Genomic DNA, 25740 nt, shown 5'->3' with positions numbered 1-25740 from the left:
TGGGAGTATGGAAGTTCACTCTTTCTTTAAGGTAGGTTGGGCCGGAGTTGTGGAGGGATTTGTGTGCGTGGATGAGGATCTTGAATGTGATTCTCTTGTCTATGGGGAGCCAGTGAAGGGATTTGAGGTGTGGTGAGATTTGTTCGTGGCGGGCGAGGCCAAGGACGAGGCGTGCGGCTGTGTTCTGGATTTTCTGGATTCTCTGGAGTTTGCGTTTGGACGAAGGGAACGCCTTCTACGCCGGCACCACACTCAAACTCAGTCTGCTGCTGATGAGTGCGTGGGTGACTGTCTTCCTGGTTTGTGGGGGAATCCATTTGAAGGATTTTTTTTAGAGTGCTGAGCGTGTGAAAGCAGGAGGAGGATAGAGCATTGATTTGCTGTGTCATGGAGAGGGAGGGGTCCAGGATGATGCTGAGGTTGCGTGCGTGGTTTGCGGGGGTGGGTGCGGGGCCTAGGGCGATGGGCCACCAGGAGTCGTCCCATGTGGTTTTGTTGGGGCCGAAGATGATGATCTCTGTTTTGTTTGAGTTGAGCTTGAGGTGGTTAGTGGTCATCCAGTTGGCGGTGTTGAGGTTGCAAGGCCTATCCCTCTCCTAGGTTAACATGAGGGCTACCTTTAAATGTGATTAAAGTGTAGATTCCCTTTGGGAGCAGATGGACATGTGGAGTTTGGTGTCTCTGAGCTCACAATTTAAAAATGCATCTTTTAGTACAGTTGATTTTTAGACTGTGTGTTTGAAAATGCCACTTTTAGAAAGTGAGCATTATCTTGCTTATACCATTTCTGTTACTCTGCCTGTTTGTGGATTCCCTGTCTGGGTCAGTTTGACAGTTGGGCTGGTTGCACCTCCCACTAGACGGTGACACAAAGTCAGCTGGGGTGTAGTCTGCATTTCCTGATGAGCCATCTGTGCTAGGGGATGGGGGGGGGGGGGGGGAAAGTGGTCACTCACACCTGAAAGGGCTGTCCCACCCCTCACACAATGCAGTCTCCAACCCCCCGGTGAGTGTCTGGGGCCTGGCCTGGGTGGGCAAGGCAGGATTTCACATTCAAGAGAGACTTTGCTTTGAAGTAGGCATACTTCAAAGGAGAAATTGGGTATACGAAGGGCACCCAAAACCACAGACTTTAGAACACTTCTGGAAACCAAGAGGAACCTCTGCCTGGAGAAGAGCTGAGGAAGAAGAGCTGCCCTGCCTGTGACTGCTTTGTGGAGCTATCCTGCAGTTGCTGCTTCTGCCAGAGTGAGAGGGCAAAGACTGGACTTTGTGTGCCTTCCATCTTGTGAAGATCTCCAAGAGCTTGATTTAGAGCTTGCCTCCTGTTTGAAGTCTCAGGGACAGCAAAGACTTCTCTCTGCCAGCACCTGGAGTCTCTGGAGAGACTCCTACTCTGCCAAGTGGTGCCCATCCAGTTCCTGGGACCCTGAAAGGAGAAGCTGGCAGTGTAAGAGGAAGAAATCCACTCTCAGAGCGCCATGCAGGGAAAAGATCGACGTGACTCCCATCTGCGCCTGGGAAATCGAAGTGCGCCTGCTTTGCGCATGTAAATCGATGCTTGCCTCGAACGCGACCGAAGAATCTACACACGGAGCTGGAGAAATGACGCGCAGCATCGCTGATGGAGGCTGGGAGATTACAACCCGCGCTGCGTGGTTTTCGGATCATCGTGCTGCTGGATTTCCGACGCAAACACCACTGGGCGTGTACAAACACAAGGCCTGCCTGGACCCGAGAGTGCTGACCGGATCGACGCATCGCTGTCCTGCGGAGCGAAGAAACAACGCTTCCCGACCCGACGAAAGGAGAAACACAAGGTCTCGCTTGTGAGTGAAATCGATGCATCGCAAGCCCTTTTTGACGCTTACTTGCCCGTGCAAGGTTATTTTTGACGCACCCAAGGTACATTTTCATGCTCACAGGGTTAGTGTGTGTTTAAAATTACATGAAGACTCTTGTTGTATTTTTATTGATAACCTGACTTGTGTATTGTGAATTTTTGTCGTTTTGGTCTTGTTTTGTTTAGTTAATATTTCCTATTTTTCTAAACCGGTGTTGTTGTTGGGTGTGTGTTTTTTTTTTTTTTTTTTTTTTTGTGTCCTCATAATACTTTATATACTTCCATTATGATCTAGACCAGGCCCATATTCCAGTGTATCCTGTGAGAGTCCAAGCAACCATTATAGGAAGTCTAGAAGGGGATAGGGACCCAAGGTACCATCACCCCCTGTTTAGGATAATCATCGGACATTATACCAAAGAAGAAGCACTCACGACCAGCCAATTTACCCAAGGTTGCCAAAATATTTGTATATTTTTGTGCTAGATAACTTAAACACTTTTGTTACTGAGTACACCCATTCTAATCGAGTAGGTGAGTTGGGGGATATCCAATATCTACATGCCTCCCGCCTACGCCTACCCAGCAATATCGGGTAAAACAGTAGGTTTCTATAGGGGCTAGACACGTTTTGTGACTCTAAAGAGCAACCAAACAGGACTAATGCAGGGGTAACCCTAAACTGTAACTATAGACTCAAACATATGAATATCATCAGCTCCATATAAGCCACATTTCCTACAAGCTACCTGGGCATTTGGATTACATTTTGTTAATATCTTTGGTGTGTAGAACGAAGAGGTGATTTGTCCTAAGGAACGCCGGTTTTACCACCCGATAAAGAGATGCCACGAACATATCCATAATTTATTAATCTCTTCACTGTTAGCCAAATCATCCCATAAGGAACCGGGAAATTTCTGTTCACGATCTAAGCTATCTAAAAAATAGCCTATAATAAGTTGCAACATCCTTCCTACCAGGTGAACCCTTCCTCAGTAACTCCTCCAGCTCATTAGTATCATATCCCCTTGCCTGCAGGGACTTGGCCCAAGTTTGTAGTTGATAATATTTAAGTCTAAATAGTGAACCCTGTGTCTTTTACAAGTATATCCCAAGATTTAAAACCCCCTTCTTGAAATACTTGCCCCCACTCTACGATACCAGCTTCTTTCAATGGTCGAGATATGGCGTCCTTAAGACGTTCCGGGGGAACCCCAGATAGGAGCATAAATGCTATAGTAAGAAAGTTTTGTGATCTTCCTTATCCGCACCCACAAGAAAGCGGCAGTTTGTAATGTTTTCAATCTTACTTTTTTGTTAAACATCAGGTGTCCAAATTTATACATAAATTTTTGTTCGCCCTTCCCCTCCCCACTCAACATAACTTTCCTCCGATTTCGTACCGACCTCTTCTGCTAATAAGTCTTACGTTTATTAACTGAAAGGCCCATGCGTATAATTGAATATCGGGGAGGGCAATCGCTCCTTTAACATATTTCCTTCAAAGTTTTTTCCTTGCAATCATGACCCCCTTAGAGGCCCAGATAAAACTATCTATTCTTGCTTGCAGTTTTTGTATCCCCTTTTTCTTAAAGCCTAATGGAATCATGTTAAAAATGAAAGTAAGCTTGGGAAGAATAGACATCTTTACTAAATGTACCCTCCCATATAAAGTCAGAGGTAGATGTATCCAACTTAACAGAAGTTTATCTACATCCTGTGCCACAAATTTCAGATTTGCTAGGGGAATATCCTCCAGTTTATTACAAATCTTAACACCTAAATATTTTATCTCCTCTTTTGTTAACCTATGTTTCGTGTTCATCTTCCACGTCATTATCTCTGTCTTCGACATATTGCATACCCGGACACCTGTCCAAAATCCCTCGTTAACACCTCAAGTCTTCCCAATGTCAAAGGCAGATTTTCTGTAAAAATCATGATATCATCTGCATACAGAGAATTTTTTTTCTCCCAACTCTTAAACGCAAACGGCTTAATTCAGCGGATCCTTTTTAATCATAAGGGGACTATCCCCTCTAGTAATAGAAAAATAATTAGTTAAGTTCCCATTTAACAATAATTTAGCCGATAGGGCATTGTAGATACTTTTTAGAATTCCACAAAATGTTTGCCCAAAATTTAGATGTGTTAAAATAAGATTTAGGTAATTCCAGTTTACTCTATCAAACGCTTTAGTGGCATCCAAAGTTATGACTGCCAGGGGTAGTTCATATGCACTTTCCAAATCAATTGCCCTAATCAATTCATGGGACAGTTGATGCATATGTCTGCCCTTTAAAAAAAAACATTCTGGTCATCCTGAATCAGTGCCCCCATAATCTTACCCAACCTGTTAGCCAAAATACTGACAAACATTTTTATAATCATTATTTAACAATGAAATTGGCCTGTATGATTCACATAGTAGGGGGTCCTTCCCAGGTTTCAAAATAAGGGTGATCACTGCTTCATTCCAAGATGTTGGGAGAGAAGACTCTTCCCTAAGAATAAGGTCAAAGAGATTTTTGAGAACTGGGGTTAAGACTCCTTGCAAGTTTGCATAAAATTCAGACTGTGAACCATCGGGTCCAGCTTCCTTCCCCTTATTACCTTTTAGTGATAGCCTGGGCTACCTCATCCTCTAAAAACTCTTCCTCCAATAGGGTCTTCCCTTCATCATCAAGTTTTTGCATCTTTAAATCTTCTACTCCTGGCAGCCTTGTCCCTGCTATGTTTAATGAATCCTCTGTATACAAAACTTCCAAAAAAAATCACAAGTGATTTCTGGACCTCTAAGGTATCCCTTCAGATCGCCCCTGTAGTGGAGTCTCTTATCTCTGAGACCTCGTTCCTAGCAAGATTTCATTTTGCTTTCCATGCCAACAACTTACCTGCACTCTCCCCATTCTCAGTGTGCAAGTTTGCTTGCCTCCCACCTTTTCCTTACTCTTGCTTCTATTCTATATACTGCTAGCAAAAAAGCCCGTTTGGACAGCTGATTGAGTAGTATTGGTTCATCGTTTTTCCCCTCCAGCTGTAATTTTGCTGACTTTCCGTCTAAGCTAACTAAATCATTTTCAAGGTTCTGTATTTCTTTCCTATAATCTGTTTCTCTGTTAATGAGTTGCTTTTTAGTTTATCACTTAGCAACCACTCCACGACTTTAGTGTCATTTAGAAGGGATTGATCCAACGGCCATCTTCTTGCAGAAAGTGACGCTGCACCCTCCAATGTCAAAATTACTGCGGCGTGATCTGACAGATGAGCTGGAATGTGTTGAATGTCCACCACAGTCTTCCTAAGTGACTTAGCTAATAAAAAGTAATCTATCCTCGAGTTGTGTTTGTACTTCTTGTATTGATAAGTGAAGCCACGGGAACACCCATGAGACTCCTCCAAATGTCCACCAGCGCAAAATGTTTCATCATTATCTTAATATATGCTAATGACTTCTGACATCCAGATGATCTACTACCAGTGGACTTATCCAGTGAGTGATCTAGCACTACGCTAAAGTCGCCTGCCATTATAATTGGGTGCCGGACATCCAACAGTTCATTACAGAAGTCCTGTAGTGGTGTTGTATCATCCAGATTTGGGCCATAATAGGATACTAAGGTGTAAACTTTTCTTGAACCTAATATCAGCCATAACCCACCTACCTTTCACGTCCGCCTTATAATGCAGAATGGAAACATTGGAGCCGCTTTTCACCAAAATCATAAACCCCCTTAGAATGTAACATATTGCCTGAGCAAACCAATTGCTTTACTCCTTTCTGGGATTTAAAGATATTGCAAGCCTCTACAGCCGCAAGATGAGACTCTTGCATCATTAAAATCTTAGCTGAAAAGTCCCTGATATACTGAAGAATATAATTCCTCCTGGGCTTAACCCACAGACCATTCACATTCCAGGAGAGAATTTGAAACCTACTTCCAATCATATCTTATGGCTTTATTAAGTATTGCGGACTCCATTATGAAAATGATTGCCAGCCAGGCCTCCTTAAAATGAGGTACACTATTTTATTTTCCTGACCCTCTTTCCTCCCTCTGAGATCCTTGACCCCCCTCCCTGGGGAACCGTTTAGCGACTTCATCATGCTGTCAAAACTAAAAAAATAAATAAAAAAAAAATAGAGTAAAGAGAGGAGGGAACAGGCATAAAACCAAGTCTAGGTTAGCCATCTTTAAATTTGTCCAATAGGGAGTCCGCTTCCTGAACATCTTAGATTATACATTTTGTTATTTCTCATCACTCTCACGGTTGCCGGAAATTTTAATTGAGCTGTGGCTACTAGCTTCTTGAAATCTTCCCTCATCTTGCATAACTCCCACTGTCTGTTTGAAGTGATACGGGAAACATCGGATCTGACTTCAAAGGAATAATCTTTTACAGATAATGTTCCCATTTTTAAGGCTTTTAGCAGGATCTTCTCTTTAACTGCATAAGTGAGGAAGTTCACCGGTATACTCCTAGGTTTTATCCTGTTTAGTGGTTTCCGGAAAGGATCCCTATGGACACATTGTATATCTCTGGTTAAAACTCCCTCGAGCCCTCCCCATGCTCCACTCTGTTTCAGGAGATCTACCACAAATGCCTTAATATCTTCTCCTTCACTTCCTTCCGGAACATTCATTAATTTATTGTTATTCCTTCTTGCATTGTTTTCTAGGGTTTCCAGTCCCTCAGAACCCTGACAACCACATTTTTGGCCTTAAAGTAAGACCTAAGAGAAGGCGTAATTCTTCTCTATCGGGGAGGGGAGTCCGCCTTTTTATCCCCCCTATTTTGTTTTAAGTCAAGCAGATTGCCTTCTGTAGAGCAGGTACAGTATCTCTAGAGATCTTCAGGAGAGACCTCCAAGCTATCTCCCTGAGATCCAGAAATACTTACCTCATAAGAGAGCCCCCCCCTTTTCCAAAATTTGATGGGGGACAAGTCCCTTGCCCTGAGCCGCTCAGTGCAGCGAAATTTGAGATGCCCCTCCCGTTACCAGAAAAATGGTGTTTGAATTGTGCAGAAAATCAGGCTCCCCGGTGCTTGAGGCAAGGGAAAAGACTCTTTCCCCTACCTGAAAGGCAGCGATTCCCTCCATGTACTCGTCGCTCCACGAGTTGTGCTGCCTCTTCCAACAATGCCCCCGTCATGCCTCTCAACGCGACCCTGCAGATGAGGGTCCTGACTCTCCTCAACTGGAGGGCGACTCTTTCCCAGTTGCCGTCACTCTCCCTTGCTGCCTCCGATACAGGACACTGGCGGACTGGTTCGCGGTGGCATATACCGCTGCCAAGGTAAGCCTGAGGGGGAGGAGGGGGGCCCCTGTCGACCGTCCTCTACTCCACCTCGAAGTCATTTGGGCGAAACAGCACCATGACTAGTTCAGCAGCGTGTCTGCTGCTGATCACTGGCCGCCATGTTCCCCCTCCTTGAAACCTCCGGTGTTGTCATTTTGTAGTGTAAGTTACTGTGTGTGTTGGTACAAATACTTTACACCTAGCACTCTGAAGTTAAGCCTACTGCTCGTGCCAAGCTACCAAGGGGGTAAGCAGGGGTTAGCTGAGGGTGAGTCTTTTACCCTGACTAGAGTGAGGGTCCTTGCTTGGACAGGGGGTAACCTGACTGCCAACCAAATACCCCATTTCTAATAGGCTTAATGTATTTTTAATTGTTCAAAGCAAATCTTGTCCATTGGGGAGCTAGAAAGATCATGAATACATTTAGGATTATAAGTAGACTTCATGAGTAATGAAGAAAATGGTTGGATCATTATGATTTCTAATGATTATCAATTGTTTCTTCGTCATAAAATCATGCAAACGAATTTTGAAGGTTTTTTTTTTTTTGTTTTGTTACTATAGTGGTGTGTATTAAAAAAAAGTTTTGAAATGACACTCGCCATCATGATCAAGGCCACATGCATATCTGAAACGGATTGGGACAGTGTTGTGTTAGTGGACCAATAAATGAGTTTGAGCACAAATAGTCCTGCCAATTACCACACATCAGGGGTTAGGCTAACACATTTTAGCGCTGGTGGCCACATCACTGCCCTCAAATGCATTAGTCACGCATATACAAGCTACCCAACATACTGGGGGATAATGAGAGGTGCTCCTGGCTGAATAAAAGGAGTCTGTATTGGCTATTCCCGCCCCGTTTACAGCCTAATACCCTGCAGCTGTGGCACTCACTGGAAGCCCCGGTGACTCCTGCAAAGTCTAAGATTTCAGTGAAACTTTTATTTTGTTGTTTTAGTGTTGTGTGTGTTTTTTTTTTTTTTTTTTTTTTTGGAGCTGCACAGCAAAAACAATTTGTGATCCGAGCACGTGTGGCACTGTATCATTTATCCGGTGCGGGTAGCTTATTGTGGCAGAATGGTCTTTGTTTAAAAAAAATACATAAATAAACTAAGCGCTGTTAGCGCATCCAGCCCTTATAAATTACTTGTACTTGGACACGCTGGAGGTCGGTGAACCTTTTAACCAAGTTGGGCTCTCCTCATCCAAGAATAGTCGGATCATTCAAATCAATAAACAATAACCATTGTAATCAATACCCAATACTTAATCAATAGACCAAGTGACACATTAGAAATCAATAACAATCAGTATTTTGTCGCACCATGACCTTTCAGTCATGAATAACCACACCAGTTTATTAAAAGTTAATGAATTTATTTCCCTATATTAACAAAGCTAACACAATATACGTGAGTCTCAAAATCAAATGATATATGTATACGAACGTTACTAGCTGTCCATAACGACGGAAGAAACGCAATCTACGCAAAATCTGGATTATAATGAACTCTGTTACAGCAATGCAAATCACTAATATAAGCAACTGAATTTGACTAATTGCATACATCGGTCAGCATAACAAGATTTCAATTCAACATGGTGCATCAAGTGACTATCTCAACTAACCTCTAATTGACATTGGCATGTGGGGCTTCATGCAAAACTAATTTAGTCAACACAAATTTAGAAAACTTCTAGCTTGGGCCCTATCAAAATAGCAGTTGGTACCTAGGAAGGAAAACACAATGCATAATACAATTATCCTTTCATATTTGCCAAATACAATCAGCATTCAAGAAAAGTCTTCGTCCTTCAGGTATCGGTTCGACCAGCATGGGGCAGATTTCAAGGGGGGTTGCAAAGTTAAGGGCAAAATTTAAAGTTAAAGTCTCTAGGGTGAGAATTCTTTAAAGTCTCTTTCTCTGCGACAGAGAAAAGGCATCAGGGGCTCGTCCCAAAATGGCGTCTTGAATCAGACTTCAAAATGGCATCGTAGAAAATGGCTGACTTCTCTTTGTCCAGTGGGTTTAAGTAAGAAACATTCCAAATCTTTCAGGGTCTTCCATTGGAGGGTTCATAGGGTGGCTTCCTTTTGACCAATGAATAGGGTCTTTCTCCTAGTACTCATTTATTCATAAGGTGTCCTTGGAGCCTTGGAACACAAGTTGCAACAAAGTTTGCCAATTATTTCGGTATCAGTGCTTTTATTGTCCGCACCTGCAGAAACTGACCTTGCTTAAAAGGGATGAAACTAGCCTAGCACGAAACCTTGAGATAAGTGTATTAGTCATCTCTACTGGAAAAATACAACCTTAAAGTAAAATAGTATGTCTTTGTTAATACAAGTGAAAACCACACAGTTAAATTTGAGACCAGGCAACTAGGCCAAAGCCTCTGCTAAATTTAAGCTAAGCATATAAGCGTTTCAACAAGAAAATCATAGAATACATTTGCAATTATGACGGATTACTACATTGTCAATTCTTCATGATTAATTAAGCTTGTTTATAATAATGGCGAACTACCCCGTGGGCACAATTTCCCACCTACATTATATTTCTTTGCTAAAATCACACTACCTTATACGATTTTGGTTTACATGATATATGAATATTTGTTAGCCTCTCTTTTTTTCTGCGTCATCCGCGCCAACTCAACCTAGCCTCATGTGATGGATCTGACGCCACTGCAGTTAATGTATTCAACCCAGTCAGTGACATGAGAGTGGGATTGAGTGTCCCCTCCATGCCCACTGGATTCCGGAGAGAGAGCAGGCCACAGACTGTGACCGTCATGTTTGCCACAAATTCCTGAACTAAACTGAATCCACCAGCAGCAACCGGCCTGTAGGTAACTTAATTCATCAATAATAAAACGTTTACTGTATGCTGCACTCCATAATTTGCATTTGTTAACTGATATTGTTTAAACTCCGTCATATTTTTTTCGTGCTGCTCGTTCTCAGGTCACCTGCGCGATCCTGTGGGCTGTTCTGTATGTGTGCGCCAGGGTACATGGTAGTATCTCGGATGCAAATCTCAAACTGATCGCCTCCGCGAGGACCTGTGTACCTCCTCTAAAGCTGCTGTGCAAACCTGTAATCATGGCCAAAGATGAGACCCTGGCTGACTCGAGGTAATGGAGCCCACTCCCACGTTTGAGACAGCCGCATGCCACTCTACTGCACAGCACTGGTGTGATATGAAAGTGAAAATGCATTGATTTGCTCTTGGCAACCTTTTTTTACCTATATTTCACAGTGGTATTGTACCACAGAGTGACGCATTATGAGGAAATCCAAAACCCTTAAAGCATTTGACTTTCTTACATTCCCTAAAAGTATTTGCATTTTCCATATAATGGGGTTTCTGTAGTGTTTTCAAGAAACTATTTTATCTCTTCTACAGTGCACTTGGTTGGTTATGGGTGTCTTGGTTAGTTAAAGCTTATTGGTGAGTGCTTATTATGGGGCGTGAGAGAGCTGTGTGGCTGAGGTTGGAGGCATAGAGAGCTTCCCACAGTGCCTGTCGGTGGGTTAAATAAAGATGTTCAGTCTACCCGACCCTTGGCCTCTCTGCGGAGAGATGTTCACATATCTGGCAATTGAGTGAAGGACTAATACACATGCCAAAATATTGATTGCAAGAAAATAAATGTGTGTGTTTGCAGGTGAGGAAAGATTTTGGGGGTGTGTGGTGACGAGTCATAAAATTCGTGCAAGCTGCAGCAGGACCCGGTGAAAAACGTGAGGATGAGGAATAATGTGCAGTAAAATAGGGAACAAGTGGCTAACAGTCAATGAGTGCAGATGTAAGCAGTGTGCTGAGAGCAAGAGCAATCAGATTGAGAAACTCCGAAGACCAGTAGCCTTTTCACAGATCATAGTAATGGTTAATTACTGCTTTAATTTACTTGCGAGGAAGTAGAACTCGGAGTCACTCATTAAAGTGTTACTCATAGGCACGCTGAAACCGCCAACATGTCACACAATAGCAGCCTGGAAACTTGCCACCCATGCAGGTTAGTGCAGGTTGGCGCTTTGCGGCAGTTTTAATATCTTCTTAGTTTCTCGTTGCTGCCATGGGTGTAATTTCTGATATTTGTTTCCCACGTCTTCATTGCATGATTGTACTTTGGAGAAAGTGTCACGAATAGTCGTTGAAATGTCACTCATAATTACACTAAAATTATGAAAATGTCACACAGCAATCTGAAACCTTGGCAACTATGCACAAATGAAAGCGTGCCGGCGCCTGTTTTCCAACGGTGAGAGGATGATGTGATGTTCTATAAAGGATTCTTACTTTTCTCTCAAAAAAACTAACTTTAAATTCCCTTCACTCCAGGGATAAGCAGGTACTAAGAGTACTTCACCTTATGTGCCTCATGTTTCATTAGAGTTCAATTTGCTTTGTGTTTACTCCAAAATAGTTGTTTTTACTGAATCTGTTTTGCTGTGATCGTCCCATGTTTTGAATACAAACATTTGTAATGCAATAGGTCTGGCAAACCTATTGGCATTGTAAGTGACATTGGGAACTTATAAGTGTTTAGCCATGCAACACATTTTCCTGACATCAATGTTTGTGGTAAATCATCTATGGTATACTGGCCCCATTATTACCAGACATTAAAGTCCTTTGACCATGTTGGCATGTGTAGTCAGTCTATGGCACCACTGGTGTCCTGCACACATGGACATGCACTACTCAAAGAGAACCACAGATGGCCATTAGCACATGTAGGTATACATAGACCTGCTTGCACAGGTACACACACACAGAACACATACAGAAACACATCTTCTGATGTCTCTCTTGCAGAATGTGCTGTGTTTATCGCCATGCAGCTGGGAGCACTGCAGTAGAGACCTGAGCCTTGTCTCATCTGTGGCGCCGGGACAGCACTCACCGTTTTCGTAAACATAAAGACATAAACACACACCACCGCTGACCCTGGACTGTGATGAACTGAATGGTTGAGGTATGTGGTGTGTAAGATAGACTTGGTTAGGAGTGGCACACCACCTGTGCTGTGTGGGATGTTTGTCTTCAAATCCAGCAAAGGTTGATAATCTTTCGGCGGATGAGATGCCCCTGAGCAGGCGCCACTAACTTTCTCTCACCTTTAAGAACCTGAGAAGGTGTTCAAAGTGCATTAAAACAAGAAGCAATGCTTGTATTCTTTTACTACAGGGTCCCCCTTCCTCTTCCCAGTCGTGTACCACACCAAGTGCCCATATAAAACTAAACGGCTTTTTTTTACTGCTTACAGACCATTATGTTGCACAACCAGGATATATTAGAAATAAATCTAATTACTAGGAGATAAACTATTCTGCTTGCAGTAAAGTGTAAAAGCCTCACACACAACCACACTGAAAACGAAGCAACACAGAAAAGCAAACCAAAAACTCGACAGCTATGTAGCTTTAAGTTTATAAAACATGATAGCAATGTTGGAGTGAGCCCGTACTTTCTACTTGGACCCCATTTTCCTTAAGTGTTCATCAAGTAGACAGCAGCACTCCTGCCCCCAGACTTCGTCTGCAAATGCTGTCTGCCAATGGACAGCACGTGTGCCCGACATCAGTTCTTTATGCCATGAGTGGGCAGCATACGGTTAACAACCTCCACCTCACACTGCAGCTTCATAATGGCTCAAGGCACACAGCAGCACTGTCAGCTTAATCCCGCCATTCGCTCAAGTCCACAACGCTCAAGAAAGAGGCTTGCCCAATCAAAGTCAACCCTAGGCTTTCCAATCCCTGTGCTTCCAGCAGGAGCTCAGGCTGTAGGGTTTTGTCCTACAGAAACTAAGGAAGAGTAGAGCCATTCTTCCAGCGGTCAGCCTGTTCTGAATGTGTTTTACAACACAAGCACCGGTCACCCACCAAAGACTAAATGAGCCCAGTTATTACATATGGGTGCATTTTGAAGAAAGTGCCTATTTTGCATTATAAATAAATTTAATGTCACTCAACATCATAATACAGTGGTTATTTGCAAAACTGAAAGGAAAGGGGACGCACTTTCATAAGGGTTAAATGTTACATTTAGTAGAATCTGCAGTTTAAAACTGGATGCTTTCTAGGTTGAATTGACTAAGTGCAGCATTGAATCGGCATCTGTCTGGATAGCAGCACAGAATTCTCTACAGCTTGGTGCTTGAAGAGACTGTCAGTAACCTGCCCCATTCACCCTGTACATCGTTTCTAGTATGGCAGGTTTGACAGTCTTCCTGTGATCCTTAGTGGCATGTAAACAAATCATCGCGTAGTGGTAAAATAGACTGTGTTGGGATACTGGCGATCACAGCCCTACTTAAACATGGCCGTTTACTGCACAACAGCCTGATAATTCTAAATTACCACATTTTCTCTCCGCAAATCGCTCTGAGAATTGAGGACAGAGGCTGCTATACCTCTGCAGTTTCTCTAGTTAGTGCCTTGTTAAATACGTTTGCATGCCTGCGACCGTTCAGTGTACCCTAACTCAATTGCAGTGAAACACCTACATCTCGCTATCACAGGGACACTAAAATAAAAGACTGCCATGTTTAAAAAACCAACAACATAGCGTGCATTACAACCAGCAATTTCCAAACAACACTATGGCAGCTGTATCAGTTTCTCTCCTCGAGGCAGAGTCATAAAAATAACTCCAACTTTATGGCAGGGAGGGCAACACAAAAAACAAGCATTTGAACTACAATGGGTCTAGCGTTTGTTCGAGTTAGAGCTGTTAACGTTGTAAATTACTAACTGGACTTTTCTTGCCACACAAACTGAAAATAAAAAGTAAAACAGTTGACATAAGCAAGCGGATTCAAAGCGCCGTGGATGTGAAGGAGACACAGAAAAGGAAAAAGAAGTTCGCTCGAAGTCAAAGTTATCGGCAAACATGCAGTTACCCATGTAACAAGGTCGATGGTGAAGGTTGTAACAAAACCGCCCTAAGGAGGGACAAATGTAAAGCATTTACCAATGAAAAGAGAGGTTTTTGAAAGGCAAGCCCATGAACGCGTGATCGTGATGGGTGTGCGTTGGGTGTGGTTAAAAGCCCAGATACAAACCAACACGTTGGAAAAGCAGCGATTGGCCACTGCTTTGCTATTCCTAAAAAGGAATGAGCACCTGTGTGACCTAAGGTTATAATAGGCTGACAAGAAGCAGCAGTTCAGAACGTGGTATCAGATAGCTTTAGATTTTTTTATTTTTTAGATTAGTTTGGCCTACGTTGAGCCCTCTATTTGCTGCTGACAGTATGACACACAAGTTGCTTGGAAGAAAATGTAAAACATATTAAATTGGATATAGAACAGTAGGACACGGTTGGTCTTTCCTAAGCATCGCGCTGCTATCGCAAGTTCTTCTGTATAGTTAGCTTTTCCCTCATTTTTCTTAAAAGAAGCAAATGGTTGTTAACGCCCGAGGGCAAGGTGAAAAACTAAGGTATAAAAGCGATTTTTTTGTTTAAGGAACTGGAAGTTTAAAAAGGGTAGATATATTGTTTGCTGTACGTTTCTTTAATGTTTCTGCTAAACCTGATTGAAAAACAACCTTTCTCTTCGTTAGTTTCCTTTCCCTTTCCTACTGCTGACTGAACTCTGTGCAGAGGATATTTTCAAAACTACACTCTGCACTCTGGAAGTTACATAAGGTTTGCTAACGTGGGTGATGATGGTAAATATTGTATGGGGAAAAGGGGAGGAGCACTAGTTGACATCACTTTGCCAGTGATAAATGCGAATTCATGCTCCTCAGCGGGTGTCGGTTTCCACATTGCTGTGTACCCCTAATTAGCTGTCTCCGCCAAGTCTTTCCTCAAAGCGATTATTATGACGAGGCTATTTTTTATTCATGCCTTTATGTACACATTGCAGTGTATTTGTTTTCATTACAGAGCTGCTCATTCATCAGCAGTAAAATCTGCCTCGCCCTAGCAGAACTTTCAATTTACCCAGTAAACTTTAGCCTACAGCACACTAGAATCTGGTAATCTTTATTTTTTCCCATTAAAATATGTGTATAATGGTCTGTGGGCAGTGCATTAAAACTCCTAACTAGCTGTAGGTGGTGACCTTCATGAGTATGATCATTTAGAAGCTGAACTACACATAATTGAATCCATAAAGGAACAAACGAAAAATTACTTCCCATTGTTCATAGGTGCATGTTTTACGACTGGGCTCAGCTTATGTATTTTAATGTAAACCATAATTTCATCTAAACCTCACTGCTTATTTTTTTTTCTATCCTGCAACTCCACTGTCCTGTTCCATTCTTTGCATATTTATTGTTGTATTGTGTTTGTTCTGCTGGAATTTGACATTTACTGCTCAATTATATAAATTCTAACGAGTGTCCCTAAACACAAAAATAATTGAATCCTGAAAGCAGTAATAAATGTTATGTCTACTTTCAGGGCAAGGCACTATAACATATTGAGTATTATTAAAGGCCCTTAAAAGCCGTGTTGCATTTCATAACCTGGTTGAAACTCATTTAATTTATTATTTATCTCTCACAAAATAAGGAAAGGTGCAGAAACTTAAAAAAATAAATAAAAAAAAAAGCAGATCAGTCCGAGACTTACTTCGGGAAGTGGTATGTGTGGTTACAGACTCAAGTTCATGCTCTTGGCCAAAGAAAACGAGCATTCTCAAAGCCAATAGACCCAATTTTTCTCATTGTTTGAGGCTCGAGAATTTACAAAAGCATTTACTTTGACAATGCTTGTTATTTCAGCTTCAGTAGAATAGTACTTTTGTCTGTGTGCTAATGAACTTTACAGTGATTCTCTCCCTGGAAAATTTAGTACACATCTTCATCACTGGCAGTGTTCAATATTGTACGTTTCATACAAATCATGAGCTCTTGCTCTTTTGCTTTTCCCAGGCTTCCTACAGCCCACTACAAGAAAGGAATTTAAGAAACTTGGTTGTAAGGGTATGTATCCCAGACTGAAACTGCAAGAAGAACTTGAAAGTTAGTAACTTCAAGTGTCCTACGGTTGCAAAAACTGTTATTGCATTAGGGCAGTCATCTGCACGTTTAATCCGGCAAACAACAAAATTAAATACTCGTAACGAAACATTGGAAACTAGCCGAGGACCACCTCACCACAAAAGACGAACAGATGTTGTTTTATAACAGAGGCAATGATCCAGGGATTCCCCAGTGAAGGCTGCTCTACCACCACCATCCAAGGTGATCCGAAACTCAGTGACGACTATCTCCTTTGCCAGGTTATTCCAAACATGGCCAATGTGTAGCATGTAGTTAATGTATCAACACTAATGTTTTTGTATATCGTAATGTGAATTTCACTTTAAACTCATTTACCAACTGTAATACCCAAGATGTAATCTATGCTATAATATGCGCATGTGATTTAATATACATCAGACAAACTACACAGAAAGTAAAGTGTCAGATCCTACAACACCAAAGCAGGATAAAATGTGGGGTCGCAGATGCACCCCTAGTGAACACTTCCAGCTCCTACAACACACGGAGGAGGGCATATGCTAGCAAGTGAAAGACCGTGTAACACTGGTTCCACGATCAGGCAAGTCAAATACACTATCATGGAAGGAGCTACTTTGGATGGAGAAACTGGACTCCATTTCACATGGTTTCCACATGGGAAAGGAGTAGAGACAAGTGGTTATTGTTTAATTCATTTCAAAACTGTAATTTATGCATCTCTTTGGAGTATAAATGTCAGGCTGAAACTTTTCTTTCCTCGAATATGCCAGACTTTACTTTGTAATAGTTCATTACCCGTGCTGGTCATGCTTTACCATTCCATATGAGCTCTTATACACAGATTTATATCTTGAATCATTGACAAACACATTTTTACCCCTGGGTAACATCCAGCCAGTGCGTATCTCCAGCACACACCCACAGCGCCCAGCTCAATTCCATGCCAGTGGTGCATTTGAGATGTCCCCAAATGTAACACGTACTCTTTAGCACCCCTTTTGTTTCAATGATCTCGGGACTACTGTTTATCCTATAACATGAACATGTAATCCTGCATGACTTGGATGTGGACAGAATCTTGAGTTTATTATCCCCAGTTTTGGCACACACTCCATAGAGCATCACGCTTTGCTACTACTACTAGATATCCCCTTTTTTTTTTGTTGATCTCAGGATAATAGTTTATCCAGTAACAATAACATATGATTCCAACTTCATAAGGCTGAGTATTTTGCCCATGCCTTTTGTAGTCTTTTCAACCTGTAAGACTATGACTTAGTTCATTTTTCATTTTAAATTTGTTTTAAAGTGGTAAATACACACTAGCGCTTCCCGCATTGCATTTCTGCTGCTATTTGTTTTTTCTTCCTCGAGAAGAATTTAGCTGCCTATAACACATGCAGCTCTCCTCGGCCATATATATCATAGTAGACACGCATGCTAGCAGCAAGACTGAAGGATCCTCCCTGTAATGCTTCGGAAGTGTTTTTCCTTTCTTTCCACATGATGGTAGTCTGACAATGTGGTTTGGTCTTTTCTAAAATGTGGTCATTTTTCCAAACCGTATCACAGATCCCGGACGGTGGTGACAAGCAATTTAGGAACGTTGATCCCCCCCTGACCATGTTTCCTTATCTTCGCCTCTTTGAAGGACCATTGTTCTCTCCTTTACTGATACAACCGATTTCCTATGGTGATCAGTCATTGTTATTGGAATACTGATCCCCTGACTGTGGTTCCAGATCCTCACCTTTTTGAAGTTCCTTTGTTTCCTCTTCCTCTGATAGATCAATTCCCCTTTAATGATCAGCTCGCAGTCTGAAACACTGGTCCATCAATGGTGTGTCCACCTTTCAGTGAAATGCTAGAACCGTAGACCACAATCATGATGTTTAACTGGAAAGGTGTTCCTCACTTGTTTTAGCATTGAGTGCCTGCACCCCCACCGCTGTTATTGATTCATTCCTATACTGGGGACTAGTGCTTAATTTGTGCTTGTTGTTTCCGGTGCTGAGCACCGGCACTTATTTTTGAGGGCCGGGCTTATTCTTTTTCCTCAAGCATTTGCTGTGAGCAAAAGACACATAAGGGACAGACGGAGGAAGGGAAAAACAAAAAAGCGTCACAAAGGGAGAAAGTAGAAAGCTGCTAGAGTGAGCTAAAGAGGCAGCGAGCGGCTTTATATGGATTGAAGAGGCCCATGGTGGCTTCAGGAGTATGCTGCCTCCGTATTCTGTGTTACCACCTTTAATTGCAGCAGCCGCGTGTTTAAGAGGAGGGCTTTGGGCAACGGCACCTTTTTTAGTTACAAATTAAGCACTGCTAAGGTCCTTCTATACCATGGGAGTACCTCTACCCTTTGGGTGCTTCAAATTATCTCCCTCTGCCATGATGATGACCTTTTATAAGTGATCATGTTGGGTTGAAACATCGACAAAACACCAGTGGACTGTTTTTTAATTTGATTTAGAACATTTTACTCTTTTTCAGAGTACAATTTGACAACCAATGTATCCATTTCAGTCACTACCTTTGTACATGTTAGATGAATTTAAAGTACGCAAGTGCTATTCAACAGTCTCACTTTCACTTTCACTGTACTGTTGCAGTGTTGGGAGCACCTTGCTATTTCGAATTGTCCAAAGTGAAAAGTCTAACTCTATTTGTGTTCTCTTTCTGAATCACGAAATTGAATAAAAAACGAATCTTTGGTTTTAGTAAAAAAAACAAAAAAACAAAAAAAAATCTCTCTAGTGGCTATATGTGGTTACCAAGGAAGTTGAGGTTCACACTTCCCCCATAGGAACCGTTGTTCTTTTTATCCCCCATATGTCTACAGACTTAGAAGAATCTAAAGTGCCCACAATGCCACATACTGGTGCAAGTCAAAACACAGGAACAAATGATATATAAAAAAATGTTGTGGTGGATGTCTGCATAACTGCTACCTGATCATCTCTTAATACTTTCTTCAAACTCTTCTGTTCTCCTGAAAACTTCAGAGGTCCGATCCATAACATCTGCCCTAGTTTTCGCTGCACTTAAATACTGCTCAACAATGTATTTGAATCCATAAGTTACACATAGTTGACAAAATCAGACTAGAAGGTGTTACTTACACAGTAGCAATCCTTACTGATTCATTGTAAGATACATGTCAGGAATACATACTTATATACATGTATTCATACCAGTTATTACCCATTGAATCTGGCAACTCTGCATCATCCTGCGCTCATGACTACTCCAGGACTACCTCATAGTAGCAGCACCTTCGTTGCCATGCTCTGCACCAAAACTGTGGGGTGGTCAGAAGGGGGGTGGAAGCTGGGGAGGTGGAAGGTGTGTTGGGGATGGGTTGGTGGGGTTGGGTGGGGGTTGTGTGTGTGTGTGTGTGTTGTTTATACCAATCTTACACACACACACACACACACACACACACACACACACACACACACACACACACACACACACACACACACACACACACTTTGTGGAGCAGGTCATTAGTAAGTAATAAATGGGTGTTCTCTCCCGCATACAAAAACATAGTCCTGTTTGAACGGATTTCTGAACCCAGATATCACAGGCTTTAGCAATACAAGCTTCTTTCATGCACACAGAACTAGTTCAGCATAGCCAATATTCGAGCAAGATTCTGGCATACACACAGATTTGTTTATACCACGACCAGCATCATCAGATTATGTTGCCATTGCACAGTGTATAAATCGGTGATAAGGTCTGCTATAGTGACCAGTTATTTAAAAATTCATATGTTAAATTGCATCCAGTTCTAGAGTAGTCTTCTGGTGTAATGTGTCAAGCTGTGTAGACCACCACCACTGCTGGGCGCATCCTCTGGAGTGTTGTGTCCCTCTCTAGAGTCCTCATTTAGAATGCTGCTTTCATTTAGAATGTGTCATCCGAGTCTCAACCAGTTACGGAGGCATATTGTGTCAAGGTTTGGAGGCTATGTTTGATTCAGTGTGTCCATTTCTGTGTACCTCCTTCTGGAGCATTGTGTTGAGTTTTCTTATTCATAAGTATTATGTATAGTCAAGGGGGACACTTTTTGGTGGCCATCAAATTATTTTAAAACCTTCACGACTACTGATGGAAATTTGATGTTTGTTAAAACAAATAGTACCTTATCAGTTTCTTTAAACAAGATCTTTTGCTTTGTGCTTACTGTAATAGAGTACACATTTAACTTTCAGCGTAGGGAAATGAAGGATTGCAAACCTTCATTTTCTTAGCAACGTGAACCCTAGACAATAGCATTCCCTGCAAAAGGACAGCATGCATACAGCAGGCACATTTCGTGAGAAAAGTCGGCAGTGTAGCACTTTACTAGAACTCTGTAGTGAGCATAGGAGACCTTCACAGGCAAGGGCTATGTCTAGCCCTCATGCTTTCCGTGGGCAGTGGCTAAACGTGTCATTCATAACTCTGAGTTCAGCTACATCCCCAGAAAGTACTAGATTAGGCAGGTCCTTTCCATGCGACAAGCAGCAGCTGCCTCTGAGGTGTACTAACATTTCTTACTGGTGCGCCTGGCCAACTGGAAATAAAGCTCGGTGTTCTGAGGGAACCGTTTCACAGCCATAGGGGTACCTAATGCCAAGTCTACCTGCTGGCAAGAGCTTCATTTATTAGTTTGCTGTGGCAGCTCATAACGGGGGGTGGGGCATCAAGGAGCTTGTGCTAGGACTGAGAGGCTCTGGGGTGCATTTCAGGCCCTTTTGCAAGGAATATGACTATACGTTGTCCACCTCAGTTTGAATAAAACACATCAACGCACCATGTTTACCTCTGTACACACTGTAGCATGCATGCCTAAAAATGGAAGCACTCTTTAGCAGAGCAACGATTTGTGAAGCTTCCTATAACCTCATCCTCTATGACCTGAATTCTTGCACCCACATCCATGCAATAGCCTCCTCGTAATGGCATTAAAGTGTTGTTTTGCCAAAACATACAGGGGTTTGTAAAGCTACTTCGCAAACCTCACTGAAATACAAGAATGACCATGCTGCTGTGTATGTGTCTGTTGGTATGTGTGTTGCACAGGCCCTACTGAGGTGAAATACAGCATTGTGTAACACAATAAGGAAACAATCTTAAATCTCCTGATGCAGTGCGTGAGTGCAGTAGAAATAGTAACCACACCCCTCCTCTGCTAGGAAGGGAGGAAGTAGGGTGAATCCTTGTTTCGGGATTATTTTTGGTGATTAATCTCCTCAACTGTATTTCACAATTATTGAGAATACAAGACCTCCTTAAACTCAGTGCTTCTCTATCGGCGTTTAAGTTTTCTAAAGAAATGTGTTCCATTTACCCTTTTCTCTTGAACTGGAGTTCTGCTGATCTCCGATATTGAAGGCATGGAAGGGAAAGGGAGCATTTAACATGCATGCTTGTATTTCATGAATTGTTGATGAAACGTATTATGGACTTCACGCAGAAGCTTTTAAGCATGGTGGGCAGCTCACAGGAGAGCCTGAGCCACGGGCATTAGCCTCATGTTCCTGTGCTCCGAAGGAAAGCTATAGAAGTATCGGTTGCAAAAGTGGTAGTCCATCCACAGGCTCAGGCATGGTCTTTAATTTTTAAGCCAGTCTAGGGTGTGACGGAGGCCCTTGTGTTGTTGGGAAGGCAGGGTTCCTTGTTTTTAAGGGCCCCCCCTCACACTCTAAGCCATGCCATTGGGCACCTTGAAAAAGGCGTGCAATGGCTTGGAATAAGAAATAGTTAAACGCTCAGGAAAGCCATTCTGCTTTCCTGAGCAGGCCTCTACAGTGTAGAGGTGGGGACCTTGCTGTTCAGGCCTCCCCCTCCCCCCCTTCGTTGAGCCCAAGACCAATGAATCTCTGTGTAGTCTGGGACATGCCAGGTCCCTCATCCCTTTCTACAGGAGGGTCCAATCATTTTGCGTTACGTCTGAGTCAGTCTTTCCCTGCAGAGAGCAGCAACTGAAAAGGTCCATCCGACATTGTTGTGTGATTGTTGTCCAGCGGCGGTCGCCACAAATTTCAAGGGGAGGTGGGAACCCCCCCTCCCACCCAAAAAAATGCATACTTTTTTTTGCTGCCACCTGATGTCTCCTGCCTTCTCGCTTGTCGCTCCTCTTCTGGGGTCCCAGCATTCACTGCTGGGACACCAACACAGGCCCCCCAGCAATCCTGGTGCTGCTTTCATGCTAAACGTAGCATGAAAGCAGCATCAGTATTGGTCTGAGCATCAGTGACTGCTGCTCGGTCACAGCCCTGGGGTCTATGGAGTTTCTCCAGCCTTGCTGTTCAGCACAGCCTAGATGGAGAAACCTAAGTGCTCATGTGTGTTTGGCCTATCTGAGACTGCCAGCCAAACACACAGTCACACTTAGGTGCACTCTCCCTCTTCCTCACTCCCGTGGCCCACCCCTTCCCCTCCCTGTACTGCTGGATGAGCCAGCAGATAAAAAATAAAATTATTTTAAAATATTGTTTTTATTTTTCATCACCTGGCCAGGGATGTGCCGCGCCGCCCCTGTTGTCGACTATCCTTCTCTGGAAGAAGCACCATAACCTGCAGCCTACTTGGGAAATAATGCTGTTACAGCAGAATTGACAGTCCGGACCTGTTAGTATAGGCCACTGTGCCATAACGTCTTGTACAGTGTTCTGTAGTATATTTGCCTATCTGGAAAAAAATTACTCAGGGCAGACTTTCTGTGCTTTGGAAGATATACAATGCGCTGTCTATAAAACCGAATTACAGCTGCTCTGCTGGATACCACAAAACTATGAATCAGCCAGACAAGGGTGTTTGTTGTTTTTTGTAGCAACAGCCTTCTTCAACATGTGAATAATCGCTTACTAAATGTGGAACTATATAAAGCTGATATTTTTAAATCATTTCAAGAAAACAAACCTGGCCTGCATCAACAATTGGGTTATGTTGTTTTTCTTTGGCAAACAGAAGTTCCAAACATTGTGTTTTTGCTTCATTTTCATTTAACTTTGCATTTGAAGATTAAATGAAGCTCTGGCAATCCGAGTTCTTCCTTTATTTTTTGGGCACATTTACTAACCTTCCCACAGTAGACTTTTTGGAAACATTGAAGGTGCTCAGCTGTTGCTGTCTTTCGTATAGCAGTTTGCAAATTCATTTCATTTTTGGGTAATATGGCGTTTTCTCCGGTCTGTCAGAACTTAACTTCTATAATTAAGCATTTTTTCTTATTCCTCATTTTTAGGTCGAGAGCCCAAGAGCTTTGACCTGTTGTAAGTATTGTGTGCTTTTAGCTACGCCCATCACTTTCACTCGTTAATGGGCTTGCCTTTCAAAAATCTTTGTCCTTGGTAATTGCTTTACGTTTGTTCCACCTTGGGGTAGTTTTGTTATCGCCTGGCAGTCTGACCCTGTTACATGAATTATTGCAGGATTGCCGATATACTTCAGTGTTTGAACATTTTTTTTTTTTTTCTTTGGTCTTTCTCTCCTTTGTGCTCCATGGCGCTCACAGTTCAGAAACCGACTGAACTAAATCAGTGGTATTGGAGCACTGGTCACATTGTTCACACAGTTACCTAATCAGAGTAATTTCTTTTGGTTCTTCCCTTCGCACTCTCTTTCCCAAAAACACTTATCATAGATAAATGCTTTACTAAAAAAACACAGAAATCCTCAACGCGGCTCTCTTGACACTGCGGGAAGCAATAACTATAATATTTACTGCTCTTTGGAGAAGTCACCCCATAATGCTTTGCAAGCATTCTTTTTCAAAACATTTTTGCCGGTAACTCAGCCTGTGGTTTTCTTAGGACAATGGGATCACCACCAAAACGTTCAGCATGACACACTCTGATTAGATCATCTCTGGGTCCCCACACTATGTCAGTGGGGACCCCAAAATAATACCACTCCCATCATTCAATCCCTTTTAAGTTCCCTCATGGCTGGAACTTTTGTTTTACAGCTTGGAGTAGTTTGTGTTCTAAGGGTCTTAGTATTGTGTTAGGCCTGAAAATGTGTAAGGTACTATACCTTCTAGTGGCTGAATATATGGTTGCAATACATTACTTTGTGCTGTTCTATTTTCGTGTGGTTATGTCCTCTAGGGGCTAATTATATGGTTACATGGCCATGTTTCGTACAAATGATATTTTTATTGTGTTGTCCTCTAGGGGCTGTTCTGAGCATTACAATCAAGATACTCCAATATTTGCTGCACTCAGTCCTTCCATAATGCTTTGCAGGGCATTTTCTTTTTCACAAAATATTTTTGATCATAACTCAACATGTCCTAGGACAATGGGACACATTCAAAACCTTCACCAAATCCTGCTCTTTCTGTCTAGATCAGGGGTCTTCTAACTGGGGGCAGCTCCCCTAGGGAGGCCTCAAGTGATCCCAGTGGGGCACAGCAGGCTCTGCCCAAAAGAGGCATTACACAGATAAGTGTTTGGTTTTAAGCAGAAACATGTTATTGCATTTTTAAAAAGGCAACCATACTTAACTGCAGCGTTTAAATACATCTAGTCATATTTGAACATTGCCATCTTTATAAAATAATTGTGAAAAATTCGGGGGGGGGGCAAATGATTTTTATTTTTTGGTTGGGGAGGCGCTGCATTAAAAAGTTTGGAGACCACTGGTCAAGGTAATCTCTGCCCCCCCCCACTAAGTTAGTGGGGACCCCAAAATAATAACCCCTGCCTCCACTCATTCTTTTTAACCTCTCTCATGGCTAGAGAATTTAACAGCCGGGTAGTTTGTGTTTAAGGGTTTTTTTTTTTTTGTTTTTTTTTTTGTATTACCATTGCAGTAGGCTTGCTAGCCCTGAAATTGTGTAATGAAGTATGCTCTCTAGGGGCTTAATATATTGTTACACAGCAATACTCTGTCATTTTCTTTTCATATGTTTATGCCCTCTAGGGGCTAACTATATGGTAACATGACAATGTTTCTTACAAATGTTATTTTCATTGCAGTGTCCTCTAGGCATTGTTCTGAGCATTACAGTTGAATACCATATATTTATTTCTGATAAATGTTTTTATTGGGTTATATGATTCTATATGTTTTATTCATCACTCCTTATTGCAATTATGTCAATGATTCAGGCCAACTTATTATCCTTATGGACTATTTGAACACTCTTAGGATGGTTGGATGACCCTTTTAGTTTATTTCTCTCGTTACCCCTGCGTGGCTATCTTGCTTTGAAAATTGTGTTAGCCAGCCAGCAACTCTGGCGTTGAGGTGGTGAAAGTGGTATTCTATTGGAATTAGCATGGCAGATTTAAATTTAGGATGCTAAATGTCAACATTTTCCTTTTTGGCTGCAGACAGAGGAAGAAGGTAATTGGAAAAGCTTTAGTTATATGCAGGGCCACTGGAATTATGTGACAGGAAAAAAACAAATTATGAGGCAGGGTTGTCCAGTTTATGTGGCATGTAGGTCCTTCCCTCCATTATACCCAGGTTATGCTATTATTTCTTTCCCTTACAGCAGGAAAGTTCCAAGTATAGCTCAGCAAGCTACTCTGTCTGGTTTTACAATCTGTAAATACCGGTTACCTGTTACCAACTCGGACAGAATTCAC

General features: G+C 42.2%; 1 protein-coding gene across 8 annotated transcripts in view; it reads left to right on the top strand.

Moving 5' to 3' along the window:
* OSBPL3 (oxysterol binding protein like 3) overlaps positions 1-25740 on the top strand; it is a 911347-nt gene that overhangs the window by 104496 nt on the left and 781111 nt on the right. The window lies entirely within an intron of this gene.

This window comes from Pleurodeles waltl, chromosome 10 (genome assembly GCF_031143425.1).
Source record: "Pleurodeles waltl isolate 20211129_DDA chromosome 10, aPleWal1.hap1.20221129, whole genome shotgun sequence".
NCBI classification, from domain to species: domain Eukaryota; kingdom Metazoa; phylum Chordata; class Amphibia; order Caudata; family Salamandridae; genus Pleurodeles; species Pleurodeles waltl.
Note: the sequence above shows the minus strand (reverse complement) of the source record. Positions and strands in the feature narration are given on the sequence as shown.